The sequence below is a fragment of the Hemiscyllium ocellatum genome, chromosome 16 (assembly GCF_020745735.1).
Source record: "Hemiscyllium ocellatum isolate sHemOce1 chromosome 16, sHemOce1.pat.X.cur, whole genome shotgun sequence".
NCBI classification, from domain to species: domain Eukaryota; kingdom Metazoa; phylum Chordata; class Chondrichthyes; order Orectolobiformes; family Hemiscylliidae; genus Hemiscyllium; species Hemiscyllium ocellatum.
In genome coordinates, this window is record NC_083416.1 from 45,811,635 (window position 1) to 45,828,106 (window position 16,472).

Below are 16,472 nucleotides of genomic sequence, written 5' to 3' on the forward strand. Positions count from 1 at the left end.
GAGAATGAAGAACAGAGCAGCTCATTCGTTGACACATAATGGCAAATCCGTGAACAGGGGTCACTGAACATTTTAATGGCAAACACTGGATAAATTGTGAGGGAATTTACTGAGAGGGAGTAGTGGTTCATAGGAGGTGTACCCAGGCAATGCAACTGATGACAAGGTGCCCATCTCTGGTTATGGGCTCAGTAACACAGAGCTTGTACTTAAGGACACCGAGGTGATGCACAAGGAGAAGGGAGAGAATATACTCCCAATAAAGTCTACCACCTTTAGAATCTGCTGAACATATTGGAGGTGTAGTAGCATCAGATGCTGAGCCAGGCAAGGTTATTGATGATTCATGTATCATTATGAGAGTAGAGCTTAGGTCTCACCAGTTGCGTGGTCACACATTGCCAGCAATTATGAAGTGTATGTAGTCTTGAACTTCTTTGTCCTATGTTGTTTGAAGGAGTGGAGGTGGTTCCATGTGGCAACTCACAAGTAGCCACTGACCAGGGCAACAGTAAAGTGATGGGTGTCTGAATGAGATGGGACTGAGTATAAAGAGTTCCAGACTGAAGGGACTGCACAGACTGTGGACTTTACCTCCATGGTGGCATTTTCACAGCTGCAGGAGTTTAGCAACTGCACCCATGTGACCATCAATCTGAATGGAGCAACCAGAGCTTCTGTTCCCTCATTGTCCAGTGGTGTGTGACTACCACAAATATTTTATGGAGGTATACACAATTTCCTATCTGGTTTCATGACTTCCATCTTGAGGCTATTGGGAATATATGGGTCATTGCTAAAGGATGAAGATGAACAGTTGAAGAAATGGATGTTAACACTAATGCACATACCTATAACAGATACACTAATGAGCTGTTATCTCAGCATAATGAATACTAGAGAGCAAGCCATCAGACTCCTGAAAATGTAGTTCTAGTGCTTGAAGCAGTTGTGAAGAAACCCCAAGAGTTATTCACAGGATGGTGTGCATTCATCACAGCATAGCCATCCACAACAATGTTACTTTGGAGGGGGGCACAATGTAGTCAATGAAACACTCTGGAGGCAAAAGACAAAATGATGGAATAAGACGTTCCTGCATCACCTTCCAATGAGTAATTCCTTGACTGGATGACAGGACATCCCAAGCTGCAGTAATAGTGGCAGACTCCTCATGAGGACACCTCCCTTCTTAACTCCATATGGATCACAACCTCATCTTTCCTGCAATGATCCAGCATTTCCATGGTGGAGATGATGAGATACTCCCTTTTCTACAATAGTGCCTGAAAGTCAAGTCACATCCAGTCACATAGTGGTCCCAATCATCCATTTCATTCTAGTGCTTTAATTCAATTAAAATATCAGAATCATGGGAGTTTGGGTTCATTCAAGATCCATTTAACTACATTCAGTAATAAGCAATAAAAACAACATAGCACAAGTCACTCAAGTGTGACACAAGTAGGACTATCAACATGGCAGGTTCTGTTAGCTACCCCTTTGAAATTGCTCTTCTTGAGATTGTGACTAGAGATAAGCTGTTCATATGTGAATCTGAGTGGCTGTAATGTTTGTGATGCTGTCCCTGGTTTTGTGGTGCCGGTATCTCTGTAGATTGCCCCATCCAAGTTGATGCAAGGCAGCTTCAGGCTTGCTATGCAAATGGTTTCTCAGTTAAAGAAGCCAAGGGGCAGCTCATAATGCCCTAGCTTCATTCTTGTCTGCCCAAATCCCTTAGTGAAGCACTTAAACATCTGAGGGAGTCACCAACACATGTAAAATTAGCAGGTCCTCCATGGGCCTTTGTGCCATCAGTGCCATTGAACAGTCAATACTCAATGAGAATTTGGCTTACATCAGTGGAACTCAACATACTGGGCTCTAGCCACTCCTACAGCTCTCCGTGAGGTTGCCTCACTCTCAGTAAATAAGCTCATGTATGTGTGTCATAGTGAAAGAAATCTTATAGATGGACTCCTCCATTCACTGCCAGTGGCTTCCTACAATTCAGAGAACTCCTACATTTGAGCACACATCTCCCACTACTGCTTCTGGGTTAAGCCTGAGATTTTGATTCAGCACCAAGTTGAACAGATCTGTGTCTGTCCTCCATCTGCTGAAGAGCACTGCACTCATCTGCGTTGGTCTGTCTTGTAGATGTGAGGTGATACTTACCCTGTGCCACCCATCGTAAACTGACGTGATACTCCAGACATGATGTGTACTCCTGCATTGGTGAAGAATTTGTTTGTCTCATGTGATGGTGGTGCCTTGAAATATATCTTCCTTCTCAAAGGAGATGCCAACATTATATTGGCGTTCTGAGGCTGTCAATATTATACTGGTGTTCTGAAGTTGCTCATTCCTGACTGATTCTGTGAGAGGACTGAGACTTTGTTAAAGAATGTTCTCCTCTGTTGACAGCATTTCTGCAGTAGGTCCTGAGGGCTTACATATGGGAATGGAATAAACTGAAGAGAATGGCGCTCCATTTCTATTATGGTGGTGGGATGGAAGGAGATGGCCTGTTTCCCAGCCCACCATCGCTAACTTCCTAATGAGTTGCCAGCCTGGCACCTTCTCCATAGGTGTAATGTCACCAGCTGGAGCACTCCAATGCCAGTCTGCTTGCACTGTCTTGCGTTGTCTCCTAGAACCTGTGGGCTCTCTCTCTACTTAAATTGAATCTCTTTGACTAATGTCTCATCAACTGTCTTACTGCCTATTTTTCTTTTGAGTTTTTTATTTACTTTTTATCATTTATGTGGGGGTTGCTAGCAAAACTGTGATTTATTGCCCATTCCTAACTGTCTTTGAGATGGTGGTGTGAAGCTGCCTCATAGAGTCATACAGCATGGAAACAGACCTTTCAGTCCAACTAAGTCTATGCCAATCACGTTCCCAGACTGAACTAGTCCCACCTGTTTGGCCCAATTCCTGCCAAATATTTCCTACTGATGTACCTGTCCAAATGTCTTTTAAACATTATGACTGTACCTGCACCTGTCACTTTCTCTGGCAGTTCATTCCACGCAAGAACCACTCTATATAAAAAAGTTGTCTCTCACATCCTTTTTAATTATTTCTTCACTCACCTTAAAAATATGCCCAAAATAGTTTTGAACTCCCCCAACATAGGGAAAAGACCTTAGCTATTCATCTTATTTATGCCCCTCATGATTTTATAAACCTCTATAAGGTCACTGCTCAGCCTCCTATACTCTAGAGAATTAAGTCCCAGCATATCCAGCCTATTTTTATAACTCAAACCTTCCAAACATGGCAATATTCCATGAAATCTTTTCTGAACCCTTTCCAATTTAATAATATCCTTCCTACAAAAGAGCAACCAGAACTCAACACGATACTCCAGAAAAAACCTCAACAATGTCCTGTACAACCTCAGCATTATGTCCCAACCCCTATATTCAAAGATACGAGTAATGAAGGCTAAACACCTTCTTAACCACCCGATCTACCTGTGACACAAATTTCAAAGAACTATGTACCTGAACCCCTAGGACTCTCTGTTCTACAATTCTACACAGGGCCCCACCATTAATTGTATAAGTTCTGCCCTTGTTTATTTTACCAAAATGCAATGCCTCGCATTTATCCAAATTAAACTCCATCGGCCACTCCTCAGCCCATTAAACCAATTGATGAAGGTCTCTTTGTAATCATAGATAACCGTCTTCATTATCCACTATATCACCAACTTTGGTGTTATCCACCAACTTACTCATCATGCCTCCCATATTCTCACACAAATCATTTATGTAAATGACAAACAAAAGTGGACTCAGCATGTTCCCTATGAAACCCTGCTATTCATAGGGCTCCAGTCTGAAAAACAACCCTCCATCATCGCCCTCTGTCTCCTACTGTCAAGCCAACTTTGTATCCAATTGACAATCTCATCCTGAATCTACTATACAGAACTTTGTGAAAGGCTTTGCTAATGTCCACTTTGAAACCCTGGATTTGACCTGCAGAGAGACTCTGGTTGTTAGGGGGAGGGTGTTCCAGGTTTTTGACTGATGAAGGAACAATGATAAATTCCAATTCAGGATAGTCTGTGGCTTGGAAGTGACTGTGTCTCCACACATCCACTGTCATTGCCCTTCTAGGTGGTAGAAGTCATGGGTTTAGATTGTCGAAGGAATCTTGGTGAGTTACTGCAACATGTTTTGTAGTTGATACTGTTCCCGTTTATCATTGGTGGAGGGAATGAATGTGTGGCAGTGTCTTAGCAAAATTCCTCTATACTTTACAATATTAAAATTGTTAGTTTTTTTTGTTGCATTTGTTTTTCATGATACAGTGAAAAAGATGTAGTCATAAGCAGTTTTTCAAAAAATGTATCTCATTACTCCAAAGTAACTAGATTCTACTTAACAAAGTTTCAATACAAAACCAGGCTATTCCGTAATATTAAAAATTTGATGATATTTTTTCCATACTCTTGCCTGAAACTTGCAAGCGAAAAAGAGAAAAGGCAGGTACTTGACTACGCTTCACCCACTTCCCTTATCAAGATCAAATCTACAACCATCGCTCATGATGGAGTAGAGCTCCAAAAGCTAGTACTTCCAAATAAGCCTGTTGGACTATAACCTGGTGTTGTGTGATTTTTACCATTGCTCAATCAGGAATGCTCTTACATAGAAATAGAAATATGTGAGATTTCCCTCCCATCCCTATTTAACACCACTTCCCAGGATCGCCATATGAAATGAAGCTTCAATAAACAATGTTTAAAGGACTTGTGTTCTTTTAGGGGACAATGAAAATGATGGCAGCATCTTCTGTCTAGTCTGCCATCAAACACTTTGCTTCTGGAATACCCTCACTGTAGCACTTCTGAGATTTTATACACTGCGACTAAGCAACTTCCTCTTGGAAGTGGGAATCTTGCTGGGATCTCACCATATGACTGATACTCATTCCTCAGGGAAATGGCTTAGGTTTATATTGGAGTCAGGGAGATTGGCAGAGGCGGAAAAGAATCTACCATAAATAGCAGAATCAAGAGGATGAACCCATTGAAGTTTTGTCGCCTTTGAATACTAGGGTCTATCCCACAACAGAAAATGTATTCTTGAAATTCTGCAAAAATTTTCCTTCGTCTTTGGCCACAACTTCACCAGGAAATCCATAGAAGCAGCAAATGGATGCCAGAAGCAGTGAAAGCAGTTCATGCTGCATTTCAGAGGGTGATTCCTTGCGTAACAATGGGAAACCGAGCATATCCTAGAATTTCAGGAACATCTATGATTTCCTTACACCTACCAACTTTTCCAGTACCCAAAATGTTGAGATCCATCACAGAGCCAGAAGCCTCAGCATTGCCACTAGGATGTTGTGGAGGCTGCTGAGCCCCAGCTATGATCTCAGGCATTTGCAGAAGAATTAAAATAAAAATTCTGAAAGGCCAGTGATGAAAGGGTAACCTCTCAAGGAAATCGGTGGGACCACATATGCTGCATTCCTTGCCTGAAGCCCTTTCTATGGCTTTCAAAAGCTATCCACCCTAGCCAGGAAGCTGGTGTCAGGGGGCTTCATGGGAAAAAGGCAACAGTTTGGCAAAATAGTCTAATATGGCCTGTACATGTTTGATTTTGCCACCAATCTCCTTGGTACGGGTAAGTTTTCTGATCCCATTGCCAATAAGATTCTCCAGCAAGAGGATCAATCTGATCCTCCAGAGCTCCCCATGAATCTACAGGCTCTGGCATCAATGCCAACCTCTCTGTTGCTCTCTCCACAGTTGCTGTTGGTCTTGCTAGATATTTCCAGTAACTTCTGGTTCTATTTCAGATTTCCAGTCCTGTCAGTACTTGGCTTCTGTAAACAAGCTGCTGTGTTTGTTCTACAGCTCTAAAAGACCAAGTAAAAATGAAAAAGAAATCTTTGCCTGGGAATATTGCATAGATGTTTGCAGGGAGCCAGGAGGGAGTGGAGGAGATTGCAAATGATGAAATAGCTAACATGGAAGGGGACACAGAGTGTTAGCTGGATTTGAAACTAATTATTATATTGTAATTAAACATTATAATTATTCCTCCATTTCCAACTTTCTAACCAGTCCAAAAGATGAGTTGCCTCGCAGCTGGATGAGAAATCTGCATTCCTTTGGAATAGTCCCTGGCAATCAGAAGGTGGTCAAGATATGAACTGGTCGTGATCTCAGTGGGGTCAAGGACAGGAGCAAATACAGGTTAGAGAGTTGGAGCATTGGTTACTGATTGCAGGGGTGGAAGAGAGAAATTTGGTAATTGGAAGAATGAAGCCTTAAGGTTTACTTGATGGACTGGAGAGAGTATTACAGTTCCATCAGGCTTACAAGGAGAGCTGTAAAATGCACTTCATTTCTAGAGTCAGCTGCCTTTCTTGCACTGCGTGGTTTCCAAAGCCTTGACAGCCTCTGTTGACAGGGTGCCAGTTGCATTATGTGAGCCTGTATCCTAATGAAGTGTCACCAACAGCACTTGTCAAATAAAAATCTTCATGCCTTGCTGGCTTGCCATGAAAATGTTGTGGTAGGGTTGCATTTAGCATCTTATAGAGTTTAAGCCTCTGAGGCCTTCTCTTCCACATTTGGGATGCATGGGTACATTTATCATCAATGCTCCTGCCTCTGAACTTGTGCTTGGCAATTTGGAAAGGACACTATCAGACTGGGCTGTGATTAACTGCATGAATTGATTGAAAGGCAGATACGTTATTTTTCATTTCATCTGATCTAAATAATAGTTAAATATTGAATTAGCCACAACATTTTACAGATTAACAACAGAAACCTTTACAGCAAGAAACCTTTCTTGTATCCTTTCTATAACTATTTGAGAAACCTAAGAAATATACATTTATAACAACCATGTTTTTGAATTTTTTTTAATAGAACATAATCACTAAAAATGTAAATTTCAATGTTGACTTTGAGTTCCTGTCTCTGAAGTTAAAAGCTTGGTTTCAAGTTGCATTCCAGGGCTTATTATTCATGGGAGGGGCGCTCATGATGCTGTTCAACAGGCTGTTAAGCATCGTGCAAATCTTGTAGTGCCCTTTGCCATTCTGCGAGAAGAGGGCCAAGATTTGGAAAATAAACAGCTTTTTTTACAGTGGTGTACATTGACACCATACTATTGGTCCTGACCAGTATTACAAACAGTAGAGGTGCCAAGGTGCTCGGAAATTACACTTTCGTACAAAAACTTTTGCACATGCCCTTCAATTTCTAAATATCCCTCCTTTCGTTAGGCTCAAAAGAAACGCACAGATACTTTGTCATATTTTCTGTTCTTGAGAAAACTGGAGACAAGAATTAAAACATGTAAAAAACGCTGCTGGGCCTGCTGAATGTTTCTAGTGTTTTTTTTAATTTCCAATTTCTAGTATCTGTAGTAATCTGCTTCAGTATGAATGTACAGAAAGGTCCTCCAGTTGATTCAAAACATCTGCCTTTATTTAGACAGGCCCTTGCAAATATAGATTTGTTTAAAATTTCTGCAACAAATTACTGAATGAGCTGAAAATCAAATAGTGAATCTGGGAACGATGTGATCAGTAAACCTTACCCAATCAGATTAAAGAAGCATTTACCATTGAAAAAGACATGGATGCTAAGGGAATTTGGGGAAATAAATAGTGATGTCTTGAAGAGAGTCCATGATACAGAAAAGGAGATGCTGAAAGTCTTAAAACACATTAAGTTAGGTAAATCCCTGGGACCAGATGCAGTATAACCCAAGACTTTGTGGGAGAAAATTGTAGGGCTGCTAGCAGAGATATTTGTATCATTGACATACCCGGAAGTGCCTGAAGATTGGAGGTGGCTAATGTTGTTTGAGAAAGGCTGCAGGGAAATGCCTGGGAACTACCGACTGGTGAGTCTAATGTCTGTAGTAGATACATTGTTAGACAGGATTCTGAGCGATAGGATTTACAAGCATTTGAAGAGGCAGAGACTCGTTTGGGATAGTCAGTATGACTTTGTGCGTGGGATATCAGGTCTCACGAATTTGATTGAGTTTTTTGAAGGGGGACCAAGAAAGTGAATGAGGGCAGTGTGGTAGATGTCATCTACATGGACTCTAGCAGGACCTTTGGCAAGGAACCACATGGTAGGTTGTGAGTAAGATTAAATCTCACAGGATCCAGGGAGAGCTAGCCAACTAGATTCAAAATTGGCTTGAAGGTAAAAGAAAGAGGGTGGTGGGTTAGCATTGTTATTCAAACTGGAGGCCTGTAACCAGTGGTATGCCACAGGGATCAGTGCTGGATATTTGTCATCTATATAAATGATTTGGATGAGAACTTAGGAGGTATGGTTGGTAAGTTTGTGGATGACACCAAGATTGGCCGTTTAGTGGACAGTGAACAAGGTTATCTGGGAATGAAGTGAGATTTTGATCAACTGGGCCAGTGGGCTGAGGAACGGCAGATGGAGTTTAATTTAGATAAATGCAAAGTATTGTATTTGGTGGGTTAAACCAGGGTAGAACTTACTTAGTTGATGGTAGGGCCCTGGGGAGTGTTATAGGAGAAAGAGATCGAGGGGTACAGTGTTGTAGCTCCTTGAAAGAGGAGTTACAGGATGACGAAAAAGGTTTTCAACACGCTTGCTTTCATCAATCAGAGCATTAAGTATAGGAGTTGGGACACATTGTTGCAGTTGTACAAGATGTTGGTAAGGCCACGTTTGGATTACTGCATGCAGTTCTGGTCACCCTACCACAGAGAGGATATTATTAGACTAGAAAGAATGCAGAAAAGATTTACTAAGATGCTACCTGGACTGGAAGGTTTAAGTTATAAAGAGGTTGGATAGGCTGTGACTTTTTTTTTCCTGAAAGGTGATTTTATAGAGGTCTATAAAATCATGAGAGGCATAGCTAAGAAAGATAGCCAACAGCTTTTCGCCATGGTAGGGGAGTCTAAAACTTGAGGGCACAGATTTAAGATGAGAGGCAAGTGATACAAGAGTCCAAAGGGGCAATTTATTTTACACAGAGGGTGGTGAGTGTCTAGACCTTGCTGCCAGAGGTAGTGGTGGAAGTGAGTTCAGTGGTGTCATTTAAGAAACATTTAGAAGGCTGCATGGATGGGCTAGGTATGGAAGGATATGTATCAAATACAGGAAAATGGGACTGCTTTAATTGGGTGGCATGGGAAAGATGGGCCAAATGGCCTGTATCCATGCTGTAGACCTCAATTACACTAATTGTGAAAATAACAGCATAAGGACTGAGAATTAGGAAGTACAAATTACGGTGGAGAATTCAATGCCAAGATATGTTCAGAGAGAGAAAAAAAGATAAATGTTTTATTTGCAATGTTGGTACGGTTAAGATATGCAACAGCAATGAGAACCTGAATGGATGAGACTATGCTTGTAATAGGTCATTGAAGTATTTGCCAGAATGACAAAGGTGAGTTATGTATCATGGCATTAAAATGGCTGAATAGACAGCATTTGGAACATCTCAGGGTGATGCTTTATATCTACTTCACAAAATAGCTATTTACTATCTATCAATGCTAAGATAAACAGTGTGCTGCCATTCTCACGATGGAGTAGTGCAACTTGGAGAGCAACTTTCCATTTCAGAGTTTAACTGAATATCTGTTCCCCTCCTGAAGTTTGCACGTAAGTGACAGAAAGTTTAAATAATCTTGCAGTCATTTTGACAAAATAATCTTCTGAATCCAGTTTTCTTCAGTTTGCCAACAAGGGGAAAATCTGAAATTGCATGAAATCTACGTTGTTGGGAATGATGGGAGCTGAAAGGGGTTGAGAGCAGAGAACTTCATTTCCCCTCCTCTTGCCAACACATTTTCACATATTCACAATTGGGTTCAAACCAGTTCAAACAATATGATTTTTCTGTTTTTTGGGTCCCCACTCGTTTTCTGACAGATGATTATTTTATCCACTGTTCAAGTATATCACAACCTATTGTAAATATTTTAAGCCTCCAGGTGGCGATATTGGTCAGTAATGGAAACCTGAATCTAATAAGAACTAAGTTAAAAAAATCACACAACACCAGGTTACAGTCCAACAGGTTAATTTGGAAGTACCAGCTTTTGGAGTGCTGTATCTTCATCAGGGAGCTGTGGAGTAGGAGCAAGAGACACAGAATGTTTATAGCTATAAATTCTGTCTTATGATCCCCCTCCACAGATACCTGATGAAGGAGCAGTGCTCCGAAAGCTCATACTTCCGAATAAACCGGTTGGACTCTCACCTGGTGTTGTGTGATTTTTAACTCAGTCCACCCCAGTCCAACACTGGCACCTCCACATAATAAGGAGAACTATATTAGGGTAACTAAGCTGAATAAAACAGCCACAGTCTCAGAGCTCTGGGGTGCAGTGGTAATGTCCCTATCTCTGGTTTACACTTGCTCCATAATATCTCTAAACAAGTTGATGAGAAAATGTCTGGTAGGAGACACTATTTCAAAATAGTGTCAGCCACATTACCAGTAGAAAGGATATTGTAATGCACTAGTGGTGTACCTAAAGGCTTAGACTCTCTGAATTTCCTGGACTGAATATTGCTGCAGGAACTGACCAGTAGGGTAGCACTGGACGTCCAGCTTGCAACTATCGCCTGAAGACAGTGGTGCTCACCAATTGAAGGTCTGTGGTGAGATTTCCTCCTCACATATCCCTGCTCAGACAGAATTCCGCACTGGCCCCAGGTTCAAATACTTCCCTCAGGAACCTGAAAATTCACCTGAGGGAAGGTCCTATGTGTTCTTTTGTTTGATGTGGAGGGGTATCCTGTTTGGTCTGCTATTGCACACCATTCACTTCTACTCATTTGCGCATACTGTTTTTACCATTGGGTGGTGAAGATCCCCAATGGAGGAGTCTCCATGCAGGAGGCCTCCCTCTTTTGATCAAGGAGGAAGATGTTGTACACTGCAATCCCATGTGACTGCAAATTGCAATGGTTCATGGACTCCCAGCCCAATGGTTTATTCTGTGTTAATGTGAAGTCCATGGTCCATGTATATATTGGCTGTGGGCGATTACACTCCCTTTGTTATTTGAAAAACTTTTTGTTATATTCTGGCTGTACATTGGCCCCACGCTCCTGATCTTTGGGCATCTGTTGTGGAGAAGTGTGGGCACCTCCTCATGGACCTGTCCCTGAGCCTGGCTGGATGAGCCATTTACGAGTCCAGGCAGTGGAGGGGGTCACAGCTACCTTTGTGCCCAGATGTCAATGGAGAGGGAGCACTCTTGAAGCTTTTAGAGAAAGGTGAGCACTGCAGTGGGTGGAGACCTTGTTGCCCCCTCCAACTCAATTTTGATTTAATTTGCTCCCTTTATCCCTATTTTTTCTCTCCCCTTTGATGGTTTGCATTACCAACTGGGTTTTGCAAAATTGATTAATTGAAAACATGGTGATTATTGATGGTAGAAGTACGATAGGTGATTTGGTGGTGGAAAATGCTGTTTAGTTGTGTGTATTAACACTTCTGGACAATAAAAAAAAGCAGTGGTCTAAAGGGCTCTTGTGGAGCTATGGTGGTGTCCCTACCTCTGGCCCAGGAGACCCACATTCAAGTCCCACTTGCTCCAGTGATGTGTAATAGCAATAACCTAGACCTGGTCTTTTAGATATTTCCTGACAAAATGAAAATGCAAAGAAAACATGTGAGATGGTAAAGATATGTTCATTCAGAGGGTGACTGAACAAGAATGAAATATTGCCGCACAGAAAAAAGCTTAACCAGAGAAGTGGACAGAGTACTGCACTGTATATTTGCATGTGTTAACAGTACAGTATTCCCCTCACACTAAGTAACAGTTTCCATTTTGAATGTTATTGGTTTACAAAGAGTGATTCCTTTGCAAATTTGACACTCTGCTTTTCTTTCAAAATTGAGGATAATTCTGAATAAACTATAAAGTTGAGTCATATATTAAGTCTTTACAACGTAGAAGGATGCATTTGGTCCATTGAGACAACACCGGCTCACTGAGGAGCAATCCATTCAATTCTTGATCCCTAATGTTCTTTATGTTTATTCTCTTCCAGTGTTCATCCAAGTTCCTTCTGATCAGTGATTGTTTCCATTTCCACCCTCACAGACAGCAGGATCCAGGATCTTGCTGCACTAAGTATTTTCCCTGCTATTACTTGTATAAAACCTTAAATTTGCAACTCCTCGTCCTTGTTACATCAGCAAAGGAAAGTACCTTTCTTTGTCTACCTTATCTAAACTTGTCATAATCTTACACACATTGATCAAATCCCTTCTCACTTTCCTACTTTGATCCAAAAAGGATCCTCCACCCCAATTTCTTTAATGTTGTAACTAAATTCTCTCATTCTTGGAAAGGTTCTGAAAAATCTCCCAAACACCCTCTTGAGCACCTTTATGTCTTTTGAAATATAACAAGAAGAATTGCACACAATATTCCAAGTGGGACCTAAGCATAGCTTTAGAAAGTTTCAGGTTAACCTCCCTGCTGTTTTTCTCAATACTTTTATTACGCCCAAGATCATACGTGCTTTACTATTTACTCTCTCAAGATAAAACAAAGAACTGAAGATGCAGGAAATCTGAGACAAACATGAAAATTGCTGGAGAAACTCAGCAGCTCTGGCAACATCCATGGAGAGAAAAACAGACTTAATATTTTGAGTGAATTCAACTTCCACCATTTGCCAGAATTTCAGCTCCCCAGAACATTAACTGGGTCTCTGGATTAATATTTTTGCAATAATACCATTAACCCACATCTCCCCAGAAATGTCTTATCCTCTGGTTCTTGTCTGTTTACCAAGTCTCTAGCCATGGTAATTTCAGCCCCAAATTTACCACGTATATTCTTATCTTGTGTGGTATCTTCGCAAATCCCTTTTGGGATGACATACTTTTAAACAAACACATTTCAATAATGTGTCAAGTAAAGTTTCAAACAAAAATATGTATTATCAAGTTCTGAATACTTGATGAGGATTGCCTGATATTTTGTCTTTAAATACATTTGTGGAGTCTTTAATTCAAGTATCACTATCATTCAAATCAATGATTTAGATGTGAACAAAAGAAGTATGGTTGGTAAGTTTGCAGATGACACCAAAATTGGTGTAGTGGATAGTGAAGAAGGTTACCTCAGAGTACCACAGGACCTTGATCAGATGGGCCAATGAGCCAAGGATCGGTGATGGAGTTTAATTTAGATACACGTGAGGTGCTTCATTTTGTAAAAGCAAATCAGGACTTATACACTTAATGGTAAGGTCTTGGGGAGTTTTGTTGAACAAAGAGACCTTGGAATGCAGGTTCATTGAAAGTAGAGTCCCAGGTAGACAGGACAGTGAAGATGGTGTTTGGTATGCTTGCCTTTATTGGTCAGTGCATTGAGTATGGGAATTGGGAGGTCATATTGAGGCTGTAGAGGACATTGGACATGGGACATTGGTTAGGTTACTTTTGGAAAACAGTGTTCAATTCTGGTCGCACTCTATAGGAAGGATGTTGTGGAACTTGAAAGGGTTCAGAAAAGATTTAGAAGGATGTTGCAGGGTTGGACAGTTTGAGCTATATGGAGAGGTTGAATATTTTCCCATAGCATCAGAAGCCAAAGGGTGACCTTACAGAGGTTTATAAAATCATGACAGGCATGGTTAGGGTAAATAGACAAGGACCTTTCCCCAAGGTAGCACAGTGCAAAACTAGAGGGCATAGATTTAAGTGAGGGTGGTAAGATCTAAAAGATCCTAAGAGACAACATTTTCATGCTGAGGGTGGTGCGTGTATGGAATGAGCTGCCAGATGAAGTCGTGGAGACTGGTACAATTACAACATTTAATGTGCATCTGGATGGGTGTATGAATAGAAAAGGTTTAGAGGGATATGGGGCAAATGCTGGCAAATGGGACTAGGTTAATTTAGGATATCTGGTCAGCATGGATGAGTTGGACCGAAGGGTCTGTTTCCATTCTGTACATCTCCATGACACAGTCTCACGCTCAGTCTCAAACATTCTCTCAGACATGAGAAGTCGCTGCTGATTTCACACCTTGGTTGGACCTATCTTTAGTTTCTCAGCTTATCCCACTACCACCCACTTTTGCATCATCATCACTTCTTGTCATTTAGTTTCTCCTGCCTCCTACCTGTTATATTTGCAACATTTTCCAGTTCCAAAGAAAGGTCGCTGGTCTGAAACATTGAGGGGAATTCACACCTGACAAGGTGCGTGGGTTTGTGAGAAAACAGAATGAAAGTGCTGAAATTAAGAAACCAGCAAGAAACCACCAAATCTCCGCCTTTGACCTGACCACGTTCTTTAATGCGCAAGAAAACTCTAGGGGCCAGGCTAGTCGACTGGTTAAAGATGTAAAGTGCTAATTCCTGTTTCTCTAACCTGAATTCTGATTCCTTAGCATGTGTGCACAGGTTCCTGGGCTACATAAAGCTTGCCAGGGAACGGAAGTAGGAAGAAGCAGCATCGGGAAAGAAAGCAATGTTTTAAATATTGAGAGTGCACACCTTTCCCTTATCATTCTCAAAAGACTTTTGTCCACATGACTAATGCTGAGAGTGTTCTTTAGTTGTGTTAACGGTGACTTGGAGATTGTTTCTGCTCAAGGTTTATATTAACTGAGATACAGGTATCAGATCAGAACAGGAGCTTCTGTTGGCTCCTTTAGCTTGGTTCTTCTCCCCTGAGGCATTGAGGGAGCAGTATTACCAATTTTCTTTCCAGAACACCAACATCTTATACAGTCTCAACATTACCTCCCAATTCCTATACTCAATGCACTGACCAGTAAAGGCAAGATACCAAACCCCTTCACTTCCTGTCTACCTGGGTTTCCACTTTCAAAGAACACCTTCTCAAATCTCCAGCTTGGAAGATTTGGTAACCTTAGCACAGGGTACACGGGTGGAGGATACTTATTTATCTGTGGGCGAGCACCCATAACCCAGGAGGAAAATATTGCAGATATATCTAAGTTATAGGTTTTAAGCAACTCTCATGCAGAAGTGAAATGACAAAGAAGGATGTTAGTGTGAAAGGAGGTGGTAATGGGACAAGCTGGTGGAAAAAAAACAATAGGGCCTCTGCCAGCAGGGGGTAATAGTGAAGGAGGGCATGGAAGAGGAAGCTCAAAGAGTTTAGTGGACCGTCCTCCTCTACCAGAAGGAGGCCTTGTGTGGACATGGAGAGACAGTCAAACCTCAAAATGATGTGCAATATTGGCTTATTTCCATGTTTGCTAGTCCAGGTTTAATTTCCCTCCATGTTTATAAAGACCTGAAGTAAGGACACTGCTGCATGATCTTTGGGACAACCATGTGCTCAAATCTTTCTGTTATAAAACATTGAGCTTAGGAATGGCCCCTATTTGCAGATTCTTTCGAGAGAGATCTGCCAAGTGGTCTGGATGAGCACATAGTGGCAGTGGCTGTCACTATGTTTAATTTATTTGCCTCTGTCTCTTTACAGAGACTTGCAAGTAATATTTGTAACATTTTAAAATCTACTGATACACAAATGTATTAATAATTTGCCATAAGCGAGGACACTGATATTGGAACGCCTATCTTAACATTGGTTGTTATGTTTGCTCGGGTCATGCTTAACTGCATTTCTCAACTCAGTCAGAATGATCAGATGCTTAGCAACCCTGGGTCATTGACTTCTCAGACATTCTCTCAGTTCAAAGGATGACTTATTTCTCCTCTAGAGCTCTGGGTGCTGAGGTAGCTAAACAGCCCAATGCTACATTTGTGCTTGGCCTCCAGCTGGGCTTGTCACAGACATTCAGAATGTTCGGCCTAGTCACAGACACTTCTTTTCAACTTTGGGGAATCCCATGCCGAGATTCCCATATGTCGATGATGATATTGTTCTTTTATTTCAGGGAGTCTTTCAGAATGTCCTTGAAACATTTTCTGTATCCTTCTGGTAACCAGTTGTGATGAAGAATCTCAGAGCAGAGTGCTTGTTTCACATGTCTTGTGTCAGACATGGGGTGACATGACCTGTCCAATGCAGGTATAACCAGTGTCTTAATTCAGACCATGTTGCCATGAGAGAGGACATTGATGCTGGACCACCTATCCTACCACTGGATTTACAGGAGTTTATGGGGCATTGTTGGCAATATTTCTCAAGGGATTTGAGGCATTGTACATTCTCCGTGTTGCTGACATATAGAGAGAGTCTGGTAACGTTGCTGCCCTGTAAACCATGAGCTTAATGTCTGGTTTGAGTTCTTTGCCATCAAACCCTGTATTCCTTATTTGGCCAAAGACTGTGCTGGCATGTTGGAAGTGACATTAAGTTTCTTTATTGGTGACTGCCCACATTGAAAGAAGGCTCCCAAATATGGGAGAATTGATCAGTATTGTCCTATGGGTCTTGATAGTTGGGGATATTGTTGCACAGCTGATGAAACAGGCTGGTATTGCAGCTCAATGTTC